The sequence below is a fragment of the Sinocyclocheilus rhinocerous genome, unplaced genomic scaffold (assembly GCF_001515625.1).
Source record: "Sinocyclocheilus rhinocerous isolate Xijiao unplaced genomic scaffold, SAMN03320098_v1.1 scaffold785, whole genome shotgun sequence".
Classification (NCBI taxonomy): Eukaryota; Metazoa; Chordata; class Actinopteri; order Cypriniformes; family Cyprinidae; genus Sinocyclocheilus; species Sinocyclocheilus rhinocerous.
Genome location: NW_015660521.1, coordinates 663,508 through 678,133, shown reverse-complemented (window position 1 = coordinate 678,133; position 14,626 = coordinate 663,508). Strand labels below are relative to the sequence as shown.

Below are 14,626 nucleotides of genomic sequence, written 5' to 3'. Positions count from 1 at the left end.
TTTTCAAGCTATTTGAAAGCCAAGAAATCCGAGGAAAAGAGGGAAAACTCAAACGAACAATTGCTTGACGCCGAATTGCGGCAATTCAATTGCCGCTAATTTGAAAGTGAAAGTAAAATGCGGCAGGCACTTTTACAAACCATTTGAAAGCGAAGAAAAGAGGGAAACTCAAACGAACTAACACCCCCCACCCCAACGGTGATACTGGTATTACCGGTGTTGTCACACGTCGATTAACCGGTGGGAAAATTTCCACACACACGCACGCACTCCTGGGAAAACTAGCTTGCTGCTGGAAGAGGTGTTAGTGAGGCCAGCAGAGGGTGCTCATCCTGTGGTCTGTGTGGGTTCTAACGCCCCAGTGTAGTGACGGGGACACTATACTGACAAAAAGCACCGTGTTTCGGATGAGACGTTAAACCGAGGTCCTGACTCTCTGTGGTCATTAAAAATCCCAGGATGTCTTTGGAAAAGAGTAGAGGTGTGACCTCAGAATCCTGGCCAAATTTGCCCATTGGCCTCTGACCATCATAGCCTCCTAACAATCCCCATATCTGCTGATTGGCTTCATCACTCTGTCTCCTCTCCACCAATAAGCTGGTGTGTGGTGGGCGTTCTGGCGCACTATGGCTGTTGTCGCATCATCCAGTTCTAACGCCCCAGTGTAGTGACGGGGACACTATACTGACAAAAAGCACCGTCTTTCGGATGAGACGTTAAACCGAGGTCCTGACTGTCTGTGGTCATTAAAAATCCCAGGATGTCTTTCGAAAAGAGTAGAGGTGTGACCTCGGCATCCTGGCCAAATTTGCCCATTGGCCTCTGACCATCATAGCCTCCTAACAATCCCCATATCTGCTGATTGGCTTCATCACTCTGTCTCCTCTCCACCAATAAGCTGGTGTGTGGTGGGCGTTCTGGCGCACTATGGCTGTTGTCGCATCATCCAGGTGGATGCTGCACACTGGTGGTGGATGAGGAGACTCCCCCTCACAGTGTAAAGCGCTTTGAGTGCCTAGAAAAGTGAGCGCTATATAAATGTAATGAATTATTATTATTATTATTACTTACAATTTATTAAGCCATCTAAAAATTTTATAATTATAAATACTTAAAAAATATAAAAATGCAATTTCTGAATCATATAAATTAGGAACTTAATATTTAAATGTTCATTAATGAAAGTAATAAGCTCCCACGCCGCAAAAAAAAAAGGTAGCTTTGACAATAGGAAACAAAGACAACTAATATGGCAGCAGCCATTTGTTTTGAATCTAAGGCCAAATGAACAGATTTGGATTTGGTTTTACCCATGTGTAGATGTCTTAATTAACTTCTGTTATTAGTGTGTCTGTGACACTAATCGACTCTGTCTTTGTTTTTTAACATGTCTTAAAGCGGTGTTCTCTCAAGGTAGGTTTGATCCAAGAGTCGTCTTTGTCGGTGGGGAGTTTGTCAACTTGTTCGGTGTATTACCCATATCAGCAAAGAGTGTTTGTCGTAATTTTCGTTGTTTTTCGTTTTTAGCTTTTGTTGCGTTCACGTCTATGTTTGCAGCGAATCTTTCCTGTATTCACCTTGTACAAATGTACAGAATAAGACTTGTCATGGAAGACGTTAAAATGCATTACGATTGCGAAAATGGGCTACGTTGTAAGGGTTACAGTGGAGACTGATTTCACAAAATCAATAGCTATTACCGCACAATTTACTGTCAACCACAAAAAGTCCTGAGTCTGAGAGTCTGTGCACACTGTCTGGTTCATGTACATGCAGTTGTTTATGTACAGTTGCCCCCTAAAAGCATTTTGACACTTAAAAATCAATGAACTTCATTGCATTAAATTAAGTGGCAGAAGCACACTTTTCAAGCAAAGATTTCAGTTTATTAAGTTTTAAATAATTAACTATAGATAAGTTGTTCACAATTAATAAAAAAAATATTGTGACACTTTGTGGTTGTAAAATTTTAGTGGAGCATGTTCATAATTAATGTGATGAACTATGACTGTGGTTACTTGAGGAGAATTTTAAATTTGTTAAAAAAGCACCAAAACACCAGCTGATTAAAAGACATTGAGCAAAAATGGTTTAGTAAGTAAAGTTAGTTCTGAGAAAAGCTCTTAACTATTTTGCATATGCAACTTGAATTTATATTTTGTGTTTAATGCAATGACGTTCACAAATGTATGCGGTTTACTTAAAGGGTTAGTTCAACCAAAAATGAAAATTAGCCCATAAATAAAACGTAATAATCAATTTAATGTAGCTTGTGCTCACTGTTGTACACTGGAAGCAGCTCCGGGAGGATGACGTAGGAGTTCAGCGTTGCGCATGCGCCGGTGAGTCTCGTGAAAACCAACGTTTGTTAACAGGAGCAAAGGAAGCAAAGTTTCCTTACTTTAGCAAAGGAAAACCAGTCTCCTCTTGGCTTATATCGAAATCCTCCGACATTCTTCTTTACAAATCCTCGTTTTGTACTTCTAATTCTTGACCGTTGTTTTGGTTTGATCTCTCCCCTGCGTTTCCGCGTGCGTCACTTCTGAGCCTTTGTTCACCCCCCGGAGCCGTGTGAGACACTTTTTTTTAATGGATGGGCGCATTTTATTTAACTGCTTTTGGACGGATGCATGCAACACCCGCTGAGTGGCATTAAACAGCTTGAAAGATCAAAGACCATTTTTAATATAACTCCAACTGGATTCGTCTGAAAGAAGAAAGTCATATACACCAAGGATGACTTGAGGGTGAGTAATTTATGGGCTAATTTTCATTTTTGGGTGAACTAACCCTTTAAGTGTCCAAATGCTTTTTTGGTCTGCTGTATGTTTAGTTAGTATGCATGATGAATGGATGTCTGGTGCAATTAATTTGAACCATTTTGTCTTTTGTTTTGGAATAATGTTGAACACTCATTGTCATTTTTGTGTGTGTATGTGTGTTTGTTTTCTCACACACTGTTGGTAGACTACCATGTTCCTCTTGTCAAAGTCTTCTTCATCGATAGCATACTACCATACTACTCATACTATTTGTTTTTATGTAATGGAGTACCCAACCTACATTACCCAAAGTGTGCCATATACAATCAGAGCACAATAAGTGAGATATCCCACAATGTAATACATTCAACTTGACCTTCCATTTCTAGCCTGCACATGAATGGACAAAAAAATATTTATCGTGGCCTCATTTCGTAAAGTGGTCATTCAGTAAATCGTGGTCATGTTGTACTAATTTGTTTCCTCGTTTTGATTTAATTAAAAGTAATTAGTACAACATGGCCACTGTTTACTAAAACATGGGAACGAATTTTCAATTTTCAATTTTTTTAAACAAACCATATTACAGATGCCTTGTCGGATTTAAGTTGAACCGTGGGTGGAGAACGGTACGGTTACACCCCTTGTGTGTATATATGAAAAATATACAATTACTAAATTACTACTACTTAATTTACAAACATCAAAAGTTGACGTTATTATTGTGCCATTTATTGTTTTTTACATTATTAATGCATTTTTATAAGTGAAAATATTTATGTAGCTGCCTCACAGCTAGATAGTCATAGTCGTAGCTAGTCAGGTTAGTCATAGTCAATACAGTATATCAGCATTTTGTGATTAAAGCATCATTTGACAATTTCTTCTGCTTATATAAATAACTGTACTGACACCACCATATATCAGTTCAGCAGTAAAATAACCGACGACCTTGTTATTGGATAAGGCACATTTTCTGTTTTCATGTATTGTTGAGTGGACACATACTAAGCATTGTGTAAAGTAAATTATTTACATCTCATACTCGTATCTGAATGAAATTGTCTACTGAAAAAAGACACTTTGACTCACAAATCTGCTGAATAAATTATTGAAAAACATAGGTCTTCAGTTGTGTTATTTTCCCTGAGTACATCAGTTGATTATATTTCTGTGTTTGATTTGTGATGTGTGCGTTGTTTGTCTTCTCTCACTCTTGCACAGAGTGTTTGGTTAAGTGTGTAGATCACTGACTGTATCGATCTGAAGTTGACACCAGGCTACGCTTATATCTTTCTGTAATCTGCTAATTGACTCTCAGTGTTTGTTGACTTGTGTCATGTCATAAAGGTGATCGTTTTATTTGTCAGTCCTTGCCCTTTACGTTCTGATGTCACCCTTGTAGAAATGATCTTGATGTCTTTTTTGCTGTCTGTCTCTTGTTTTCTGTCTATCTAGGCGAAACAGCAAGCTCAGATGAGGCATCAGATAGCAGAGGACAGTAAAAATGAGTACTTGACCTACCTGCAGAAGTTCAACAAGGACCAACATGAGCACTACTACACGCTTATACCACATATCTTTCAGGTGAGAGTCTCTCGATCAAAGTAAAATATTCTAATATTGATAAATGACAAATATGTTCCTTTTTATGCCAGATGGACCATACTGAGTGTTCATAATGTGGTCAAAATGTGTCTTGCAGAGGATACAGGAGATGGAGGAGAGGCGGGTGGGCAGGGTGAGGGAGAGCATGCGGGTGTACACCGAGGTCGAGCATAAAGTATTGCCCATCGTCAGCAAGTGTCTGGACGGCATGACCAAGGCAGCTGAATCCATCGAGCCTAAAATGGTACGTTAAGTGCTGCGACTCCTTTGTGCTGAAAATGCACCATGGTTCCGGATTACGTAGCCATCTGTTGATCAGCCTACTCCCGGAAAATCCTATTCCGCGAAAATCTTTTATAAAGCCATAAAATACTTTTTTTTTTATCAGCGTGGATGAGAATCAAGGTTCTTGTTAAGAATTGTTTTTTTATTTAAAACACACACACACAGCACTACTACACGCTTATACCACATATCTTTCAGGTGAGAGTCTCTCGATCAAAGTAAAATATTCTAATATTGATAAATGACAAATATGTTCCTTTTTATGCCAGATGGACCATACTGAGTGTTCATAATGTGGTCAAAATGTGTCTTGCAGAGGATACAGGAGATGGAGGAGAGGCGGGTGGGCAGGGTGAGGGAGAGCATGCGGGTGTACACCGAGGTCGAGCATAAAGTATTGCCCATCGTCAGCAAGTGTCTGGACGGCATGACCAAGGCAGCTGAATCCATCGAGCCTAAAATGGTACGTTAAGTGCTGCGACTCCTTTGTGCTGAAAATTGACCATGGGTCCGGATTACGTAGCCATCTGTTGATCAGCCTACTCCCGGAAAATCCTATTCCGCGAAAATCTTTTATAAAGCCATAAAATACTTTTTTTTTTATCAGCGTGGATGAGAATCGAGGTTCTTAAGAATTGTTTTTTTATTTAAAACACACACACACACATGTACTCAATGCCCAATCAGTGATCATCTGAGCTCATGAACTAATGACTCTTTTGAGTTAAGGAATCTGTCAAAAAGGTTTGCAAATCAGTCTTAGACTCCGATTACTACTTAATAGAGTCAAGTTTTAAATAGGAAAAATATAGAAACTCTTTGACCATTTTTGAGCGAGATGCTAACGGTCTAATCAGATTCAATGATCTATTGAGTTTCTATGAAGCTGTAATAATTCATTTGGTTTGTTCAAGTCCTTTTTATACACTACCGTTCAAAATGTGGGGTTAGTAAAATTGTATGTTTTTTAAAAATGATTTTATGCTCACCAAAACTGCATTTGCTTGATCAAAAGTACAGTAATACTGTGAAATATTACTACAATTTAAAATAACTTTTCTATTTGAATATATTTTCAAATGTAATTTATTCCTGTGATGCAAAGTTGAATTTTTAGTATCATTACTCGAGTCTTCAGTGTCACATGATGCTTCAGAAATCATTCTAATATGCTGATTTGCTGCTGAAGAAGCATTTCTTATTATCATCAATTGTGCAGCTTAATATTTTTCTGGAAACCGTAATACATTTTATTCAGGATTCTTTGATGAATAGGAAGTTCAAATGTACCGCATTTATTTTAAACAAATCTTTTGTAACATAATAAATGTCTTTACGATCATTTATGATCATTTTAATGCATTCTTGCTGAATAAAAGTGCTAATTTAAAAAAAAAAAATTATAATCTTTTGAACGGTAGTATACTTAATTTTTGAAAAAGTCAAACATTAAAAAAGGAAGAGGAAATAAGCGGGAAAATAATAAAAATTCAATGCATTAACTTATTGATGCACTGCGTCACAGATAGGACTATGATTTGTAAAAGCAGAGTTTTCCAGCTGCGGGGTGAATTAACTTTTCCAAATGAAGCCAGCAGATGAATAATATACCAGTTCAAAATGCTGACTGGATTTCTGTGATTATCGCTGGCCCACTTACAAGCTAACGAGCAGTGATCGTCATGGAGCGACGTCGTCCAGGTTACCATCAATAATTTACACCTGCGGGGGAATCGCTGGCAGCTAGCGGGGCGGATGTGCTTGTTGTTTGTCTCATCTGCTAAATCCCGATCCAGCGCTCATGTGACCATCGCCATCCTGTCCAAATATGGCAGATGGGGAGTCTCATTTCCACCGCAGCACTAATTGACTCATACGAGCTGGGTTTTGCAGCAGATTTGAAGTGGCTTAGCAACAAAGACTTAAGCCTCTCTGTGGCTTCTGGACTGTGTGTGTGTGCTTGTATGTGTGTGTGTGTGTGTGTGTGTGTGTGTGCTTTCAGAGATAGTGTGCTGGCCATATGAAGTAGACCGCCATAAAAACATCCAACTGTAGAAAATAGTAGGGTTATGGATGCCACATGTGTATATATATATATATATTCTAAAAATAGTTTCTTGTTCTGACCTGAACAGCAGCAGTGGGATTAGATGGAGGGGATTTGCAGCAATCTTATTTCTATAGTGGATGTGCATCTCATTGTCTGTAGTACATAATTGCTGCAATTATGATGTCAGTTTGTAGGTGGGGTCTGTATTTCCACACTAAATCAATTGCTTTCTGCTTTTTAACTAGTTGAATAACTAGATAGATAATGATAATTTTATTTATAAATATTTTGTTACAGCACAAAGCCTGATATTTTTTATTACTGTTTTTAATCTCAGGACAGTAAGCAAGTTGTAGAATCATACAAGTCGGGCTTTGAGCCGCCGGGTGATGTGGAGTTTGAGGACTACAGCGTGTCGATGAAGAGGGCGGTGTCAGAATCGAGCTTCCTGAACGCTCGCGGAGATAGCAGACGCCGGAGTAGGAGCAAACTGTGGCCTTTACTCAAGAGAAATAAGGTACGGGATCAGACGGATCACCTGCTTATGTCACAAATAAGCAAATAAAAGAACAAAAATCTACGCTGCTCATTAATGGTCAGCTGAGATGCAGTCATGTCAGAAAAAAGCTGAATAAATAATCCATGCTATTTATATTCAAGTAGTTTTATTGCTATTACAGAGTGTTTGCAGTGGCTATTTTATGCAACTAGTTTCATGCAGCTTGTTGTGGAATCTTGTAGTTTTGATGATATAATTCATTATCTGTTTATGCATTTAGGAAAGCAGTTGTTTTAATAGTCCAACTGTATTTAAGCTTGTAAATATTAAGACGGGATTATATGTTAGTTATTGTTTTGATGGCACCAGACTTTTAAACTTTGAAATATTAAGATTGGATAAAAGAAAGTATTTTTTACAAAAAACTGATGTGCATTCCCTTTAATAAAGTTTGCAATGAGTTTTTTGTAATGCAAGAACTTCTGAACATTTTCTTTGCCCTTGAAATTTTGTCTCTGCTCATCTTCTCCCTTCCTGTCTTCCTCCATTCCATTTCTCAATGTGCTCCATCACACCTTCAACGGCCCCCAGTCCCCGCAGCAGCCCAAGGAGCCCCTCAGCCAGCGCCTCAATGACTTCATGGGCACCAAACACAAAATGCACTGCCTGCGGAGCCTGAAACGTGGGGTAAGTTCACGAGCCGCCACTTCACTTCGGTGTCTTTCGTGTGGATCTGATTGGACGACTCTAAAGGATAAAGCACTATCAGCTCAGTTTGGTTATAAATTGATGTGTAACATGTCTTGTTTTCATGCTTTTTATCAACACCATCTTAAACATATCTGTCTTAACAGCTACATAACTGTGTGTATTAACCGTTTCCCCTAACACGTCTTTCTTGTCTTAACATTCACAGCTTTCTCTAAAGCTGGTAAGTCTGACTTGCTATAAAATCCACAAGACTTTGGCTTTAACTATTTTCATAATAAATATTTAAGAAATTTTATTTTATTTTAATTTGACAATTTTTCCAGTTTCAACGCTTGAAGAAAAATACATTTTAAATATAAGTTAATAAGGTTTGACAGTCAAACTTTTGGCATGAAGACAATTTACCATTCAGTGGATGTGTTTTCTAGGGCTGAAACTAGGTTATATCTTGTTTATTTAATGTTATTAATGCAATATTTGACTCAATATTTGTGTTTGGTTTGTTATTTTTCACTCTCAACTTTCTGTCTGTCTGCAGGGAACAGGCCAGGAGGACTATAGTCATCTGCCCCCTGAGCAGAGGAGGAAGAAACTACAAGCCAAGCTCAATGACATAAACAGGGACATCCAGAAAGAGATGGATCAGAGGTAAATCATCCAGTAGCTGCCATGCTGGTAATAGTATCAGCCTTTATTTCTGCCAAATACCTCATCATCATGCACCAAATTGTTAATATCATATACTACTGCTCAAAAGTTTGGGATCAGTAATATTTTATTTAAAGAAATGAATACCTTTATTCAGCAAGGATACCTTAAATTGATTGAAAGTGACAGTAAAGACACTTATAACGTACTGTTTCAATTACAAGCTGTTCTTTTGAACTGTCCCTTCAAAGAATCTTTTTTTTTTCAACACTGAAAAAAACACTGATAATAATAAGAAATGTTTGAGCAGCAAATCAACATATTAGAATTATTTCTGAAGGATCATGTGGCATTGAAGACTGGAGTAATGATGCTGAAATTGATTCATATGATATATGAAATATGATTCAGCTTTGCATCATAGGAATAAATTACATGTTAAAATATGAGATCAATAAAAACAGTTATTTTAAATTGTAATAATATTTCACAAGATTACATTTTTTACTGTATTTCTGATCAAATAAATTAAGCTTTGACAAGCATAAGAATTATTTAAAAAACATTAACAAAAAACTTACCAACCCCAAACATTAAAATGATAGTGTACATAATTGTAATATACGTGACCAGACATGATGCAACAAATTGTCATATGCAGTTCATATGCACATGCCTCTTGTTTGTACTAACTCTTCTTCTTGTAATTATTTGCAGGGACGCCCTGACTAAAATGAAAGATGTTTACATTAAGAATCCTCACTTGGGGGATCCAGACAGTGTAGATCCACGGTTAGAAGAACTCACACAAAGCTTGGAAAAATTGCAGCTTGAGGCACATAAATTTGAGGTGAGGTCCCCACAAATTCAGGCCTCAGATACCTTCAAAAGTTGGTTTAAAATATGGATTTTGAGATCCAAAAGACTTATAATGAAAGTAAATTATGCTGTTTGATCATTAATGATTACAAATTGTTTTCAGGGCTGGTTGACGGAGGTGGAGAGGAAGTTACTTGAAAAGGGATCTGAGTCTCAGAGAAGACAGAGCAGTCATTTTGACTCGCAGGGCAACACGCCTCTTACAAACAACTACGGTCAAAACCGAGAGAGGTACTTCAGTCCCTAGACAGCAGGGCTACCAAACATGATGCACTGAATGGGATGATATAAATATGACTGACACTGTTACATGTCTTTAAAGGGCTCATGTTCAAAATGACTGTGGATGCATCTCTGAACTTTTTGACATTAGCAAAACTTACATTACTAACGTTACAAGTGGACTTAAGTCAAAAAACAAACTTGCTGTTTATTAATTATTAAGTATTAATACTTGATCTTGTTTTGATAACCTCATATGAGATGGTCTAACATTAACTGTATAATCGGACTATAACGTCAAAGTTAATTTAGTCTGTTTTACGTATTGCATGTCTTCTGCACATAGTCCGGATGGCAGCTACACAGAAGACCGCAGCACAGAGACGACGATGCAGTTCAAATCTCGCAGTACTGAGTTCGATGACGAATTTGACGCCGAGGAGCCTTTACCCACCATTGGAACATGCAAAGCACTTTATCCATTTGAAGGTAACAGAAAAACACTAACTGTATCATCTTCCAGAAAGAAAATTAGTTAAAAATTATTTCAGGAATTTATGATTGTTAAATGGTTCTGGAGCATACTTGCAATTCTTGGGATAATAAGTTTAAATAAGTTTTCGGTCTACTATATCCAAATGGGTTTTTTTCCTCACTTCTATTTGTTTACAAAACTAATTTGACATATTAAGTGTGTCTAAACTTTAGACTGCCGCTAAATTTGTGTAGAAAATGTATTATGGATAAATGGCAAAAATATACAAAATTAAAAGCTGAAAATAAATAAATGAATAAAAAACTATAAAAAATAAAAATTTTACTGAAAATAAAATAACTTACTAAAATAACTTGTTTTTTAAAACAAAAATAGCTAAAAAAATTTTTTTAAATGAGTAAAAACACCTTTTTACACTATTATTATTTACTTTTTGTAAGTCATTTAGGATGAAAGTATGGAGCCCCGCACATGGCATGCAGGAAAAAAATAGTAGGCTAAATCGTGTGGCTTAGGCTAAATCGTGTGCACGATTTACTAATTCGTTCCCTTCTATTTGCTAAATCGTGCACACGATTTATAAATCGAGAGAACAGATTAGTAAATTGTGTGCACGTTTTAGTACATTGAGGGAACGAATTAGTAAATCATGCGCACGATTTATTAATTTTTTCTTGCATGTGATGTGCGTGGCTCCGTATGAAAGTAACTACTAAATTAATAAATGTACTCAACATTAACTAAAAAACAAAGAGTCAAATTGGTTATTAGACAAGGCTGTAGGGCTGTCAAAAAAAATTGAATTTAAAATATTCGTCGAATTTAAAATATAAATCCACATTCGAATCCAAAAACGTTGCATTCAAATTTTAGGTGTGCGTCAGACAGCAGCCTTATCAGTGGCGCACGAGATGCAGTGACGATGTAGGTGTCATTGCATTTTAATGTTTTTTGTTTTGTTAGCCTATCCAGTTGAACCCACTAGATGCGGCGCTGCTACGTTGTTCATTCAAAATCATGCGGAAAAAGAGAACATCAATGCGGAGAAAATGTTGTTTGCATCAAAACTGAAACCAAGCCATTCACACGGAACGCATATTTATCGCATTTTCTAGAGGGACTTCTATCACCGTTGCACTCGCGTCTCGCACAAGAGAGCCGCATGTTTAGAAAGCCATGTAAAATTAATGCAAGTTCAACTTTGAAAAAACATGCCTCGAGACTTTACCCATCCCACTGCATCTCATGTTTTTAAATGAAAAAAGTACTGTTTGTGATTGGTTTTCGGTCCTTTGTGTTATACTATATATATACCATACATGATGCTGTTTTGTTTCTAATTGTTTAAGCAACTTAATTAATTATATATGGTTTATAAGCATTATTTTAAACATTATGCATTTTTTCAAAGATGGCCGTGTTATTTTATTGCTTTGAAGAAACGTGCATTAGTAATATTTTGCTCGATGCGCCCTCTTGTGGCCTCAAGAGAAGCTAAAAGCTTTTTTCCCCCTAACTGAAAATATGCCTTTTAAATTCGAATATAATTCAAATTTTGATAATATTTCAATGGAAAATTTGAATTTAGTTTTTCAGTCATTTTGACAGCCCTACTGGACAATGAAACTCAATCACGACTATGCAGAAAACAACATCTTAACCCTAGAAAGCCTTCATTTCTAAGGCTAATAATCATTACTTTATTTGGGTAAAGTCTAAAAGTAAAATAAGAATGGTGGGTAAATATGCTTATTTGTCATGAAAACTATTCCTTAACTAATGTCCTTAAGCAAAATATTATAATTCATAATATAATTCATACATGATGCTGTTTTGTTTCTAATTGTTTAAGCAACTTAATTAATTATATATGGTTTATAAGCATTATTTTAAACATTATGCATTTTTTCAAAGATGGCCGTGTTATTTTATTGCTTTGAAGAAACGTGCATTAGTAATATTTTGCTCGATGCGCCCTCTTGTGGCCTCAAGAGAAGCTAAAAGCTTTTTTCCCCCTAACTGAAATTATGCCTTTTAAATTCGAATATAGATAATATTTAAATTTGAATTTAGTTTTTCAACCATTTTGACAGCCATACAAGGCTGATATAATAATAAAAGTTAGAATTAAAAAATAATAACTTTTTTTATTGTAATTTTTATAAGTTGGCATGCTTGTTTTGGAAACCCACATTGCCAGTTATTGTGTCTGTAGGTCAGAACGAAGGTACCATATCCATGGCCGAGAGTGAGATGTTGTACGTAATCGAGGAGGATAAGGGTGACGGTTGGACCCGTGTCCGCAGAAACGAGGATGAGGAAGGATACGTGCCCACATCCTACATCAAACTCTTTTTGGACATGAATGCCAAAGGTGCTATGACATACATATAATCCCACATCACTGAACACCCGGAACGCTGTTTAACTGTACATACAGTAGAACATCATGAAAACGTTCTCATTGAACAGAGGAAGCAGACAGCAGCGCACTTCCTGTTTTTACAAGTTCAAGATGCCATGTGTCATTTCTCTGTTTTGGTCCTTATTTACGTTTTTAATTATTGCTCCCTTAGACCTTATCAGTGTTAAACAAGTTCTGCATCATTAAGGGTACAGTGAATTAGGCAATAAAGACAGCTGCTGTGTAATTTTGATATATCTGATGGAAATGGCTGCTTTACCAACATATCATGTTCATATTTAGCATTATAGCTTGGCATTATGGTGGTTTTCTGCTATAACCAAGATATGTAGATACTCATGCTCATATTTTTAATGATCTACAAGCAATCAGATACTTTTAGATTAAGAATGAAATGATTAGAAAATGTCAAAAGCAAATATTCTGAAACCTTCTGACAATAAAAAAAAAAAAGTAATTACTTACTAATATTTTGACCTTAAAGCTACAGAATAAGCAGCAATCCTGCATTTGGACTATAGTCAAAATGTGTTTTTAATTATAATAATTTTTGAAGACGTCGAAATGTCTGACTTGAGAGAATCTTTTGCTTTTGAGAGATGGAATAGAATATTTTCTCAGGTACGTTTACTTTGGTGTACATCCTTGTACCTCAAAAAATCCTGAATAAACAGGATTTGTTTTCTTTCCCCACATTCAATTTCAGTGCATATCATTAAATGTGAAGAGCTTAAGTAATTAATGCATGCGTCTTTGAGACTTCTGCTAGCTTTGCATTTACTGCTGTAAAAAAAAAAGATCAACTTTAGAAGTAAAAAAATATACTCACGAACCCATAGTTATCGCGATGCCTTTCAGTGTAGTGAGCGTTGAAGCAATAATTCAAAAGATGCATGTTATTTATACACTGACCAGCATGGAAAACTAACAGTTAACGTGAAGTTAAATAAGAATTTTCCAGGTGGTCGTCACAGTGTGTATTAGAAATGCTTACAGCAGGAATACCGCTCTATGTGCATGCTATAAAACCAGACAGGCTATTTATTGCTGCTTATCAGATTCATCATTTGTCCATAGCTTTATCAGCAGCTGTTAAATATGCTTGATAGTGTCGCAAGCTAAATATATGAAGAATTTTGTATGGTTTTATACTGTCCCTGTCTTTAATTCACACTTCATAGTGGGGCTGCGCTCTGACGTTGAGCTTCCGAGGTTTACTGAACATTTTTAACCCATTGCTGTCTGTGAATCAGCGATTGTACAGGAGTTCTTGTGCAACATCTCTAACATGTCTTGTGTGATTTTTTTTTTTATTTGTTTCTTTTTTGCTTTTTGTTTCTGTTCCTTTCTTTGCAGATCCCTAAAAGTGTTTGGCTGGCACAGGAGTGGCAGGGCAAGCGTCCTTGCGTGAAACGTCCTCTTCTTGTAACTGTAGTCAGAGAGCTGGCAAATGGGGGACTAGCTGAAAGGATATTCCATTTTTAACGCAACCACTTTCACTGAACCCTCTCGTCTGCCATAAAAATGCAAACTGATCTTTTTCATGACTAGCGTGCTGATTATTTGCAAAAGCTTGCTTCTCGTATGGACCTAGAGTATTTAGCCTTGTGCCATAGCTGCTTGCCGTCAGAGCCGAGCCTTTAGGTTTGTTTGCTGAGGCACAGAGTAAGTGCCGTGTACATGTCTTGTTATTGCCTGGCTTGCTTCAGAGCCAAGAGGAGTTTCTCATCAAGACATTAGACTTAATGAATATTTGTCAGTGCAGACTGTTCAGTTATGTGAAAACTATAAGAATGTGGGGGATAAATGGGACTCATTTTATACATCATAGGCTAGCATTGTTTTTTCTGTTATTATTACAGTGTTTGCAAGGCGGCAGTGTATTTAAATCCTGCTTTTTTCTTTTCGTTTTCACATAGATTAGTTCATAGAAATTTAAGATTACGATTTTTTTCCTATTGTATATTGCTATATGTATTTCCTATTTAAGTCAGGGATGGATATATCAAAAAGCTTGTCTTTTTGCAATTACGTACACTAC

At 36.6% G+C, this 14,626-nt stretch overlaps 1 pseudogene; it reads left to right on the top strand.

The window, feature by feature from the left end:
- The window catches only part of LOC107725320 (formin-binding protein 1-like), a 26,083-nt pseudogene extending 12,151 nt beyond the window's left edge, over positions 1-13,932 (top strand).
- Positions 13,933-14,626: the final 694 nt, after the last annotated feature.